A 2,129-nucleotide genomic window follows, 5' to 3' on the forward strand; every position below is an offset into this window, starting at 1 on the left:
TGACGCCCAACGGCGTAGCACGGACGAGCCCATGCATGCCGTCAAGCGCCCACGCAGCACACCTACTAAGCCCACAGGACGCCCATGACGTCCGCCTGCCACCGCCTCAAACGCCCCACAGACGTCGCGGGCGTGTTTTTGTAAACGCCCAACGGCGTAGCACGGACGAGCCATGCATGCCGTCAAGCGCCCACGCAGCACGCCTACTAAGCCCACAGGACGCCCTCGACGTCCGCCTGCCTTCGCTTCAGTTGCCCCGCAAACGTCGCTAGCAATGTTTTTGTAGACGCCCAACGACGTAGCACGGACGAGCCATGCATGCCATCAAGCGCCCACGCAGCACGCCTACTAAGCCCACAGGACGCCCTCGGCGTCCGCCTGCCGTTGCCCACTCGACCCGTCGACGTCGCCAACCGTGTTTTTGTAAACGCCAACGGCGTAGCACGGACAAGCCATGCATGCCATCAAGCGCCCACGCAGCACGCCTGCTAAGCCCACGGGACGCCTATGGCCGTCTGCCTGCCTGCGCCTCAGTCTGCCTACAACACCTCTACCCCCCTTTATATATGCTTAAAAAAGTTTTGCCCATGTGACAGGAGTAGACATGGATTTTCCAGAGAATCATAATGAAAATGTACAACCCAAATATGCGCGGTCTAAGGTACAAACACACATCAGCCTTCATAATTGACTTTAATATGTATAAAAAAATATTTTTCAACAATTTTTTTTAATTTTTATTTTTTTCGAAAATTCCGAAAATAGTAATAAATTAATAAAAAATAGGGAAAATATCGAAAAAATATGAAATCAACTCCGAAATTCACAAATAAATATGTGAACCTTAAAATATAAAATTTAATAAATTTTAATTTTAAAAAGAGACGTAAAATTAAAAAGCGTAAAAATAAATTATAAAATAATGATTAAAAGTCGGAAAAATATGGAAATGCTCGAAAACACTTCTCAACATGTCAAATTAATGATAAGATGCATATTTGCACAAACAAAAGATGTTTCAATATCGTACGAACGTAAAAGTAACGAAAATGATGCGAAAGAGCCACGTTAGGCGGAAACGTTTGAGAATAGATAATGGAAAGTAGATGAATATGTTTGTTATGCATGGAGGTTGTTTCAAAATCCTTTGATTTATGTACGCCATGAACATCCGCATGTTTTGTTTGGAACTCGATGAATGTTGCGCAAGCCACGACCGATGCGGGCAGGCCACGGCCGACCGTTGTGTGCAGGCACGTCCGACGACGGCCGACCGTTTGTGCTGTCCAAGGGCTATGATGGCATGCCACGCCCGACGACGGCCGACCGTCTATGCTGTCAAAGGGCGAAGATGGCATGCCACGCCCGACGTCGTTCGACCGTGTGTGCTGCAAAAGGCGAAGATGGCATGCCACGCCCGACGCCGTTCGACCGTGTGTGCTGCCCAAAGGCGATGATGGCATGCATGCCACGCCCGACGTCGTTCGACCGGTGTGTGCTGCCCAAAGGCGATGATGGGCATGCCACGCCCGACGTCGCTCGACCGTGTGTGCTGCCAAAGGCGATGATGGCATGCCACGCCGACGTCGTTCGAACCCGTGTGTGCTGCCCAAAGGCGATGATGGCATGCCACGCCCGACGTCGTTCGACCGCGTGTGCTGCCCAAAGGCGATGATGGCATGCCACGCCCGACGTCGCTCGGACCGTGTGTGTGCTGCAAAAAGGCGAAGATGGCATGCCACGCCCGACGTCGTTCGACCGGTGTGTGCTGCCCAAAGGCGATGATGGCATGCCACGCCCGACGTCGCTCGACCGTGTGTGCTGCCCCAAAGGCGATGATGGCATGCCCACGCCCGACGTCGCTCGACCGTGTGTGCTGCAAAAAGGCGAAGATGGCATGCCACGCCCGACGTCGTTCGACCGTGTGTGCTGCCCAAAGGCGATGATGGCATGCCACGCCCCGACGTCGCTCGACCGTGTGGTGCTGCCCAAAGGCGATGATGGCATGCCACGCCCGACGTCGCTCGACCGTGTGTGCTGCCCAAGGCGGATGATGGCATGCCACCGCCCGACGTCGTTCGACCGTGTGTGCTGCCCAAAGGCGATGATGGCATGCCACGCCGACGTCG

The sequence above is a fragment of the Solanum lycopersicum genome, chromosome 11, assembly GCF_036512215.1.
Source record: "Solanum lycopersicum chromosome 11, SLM_r2.1".
NCBI classification, from domain to species: domain Eukaryota; kingdom Viridiplantae; phylum Streptophyta; class Magnoliopsida; order Solanales; family Solanaceae; genus Solanum; species Solanum lycopersicum.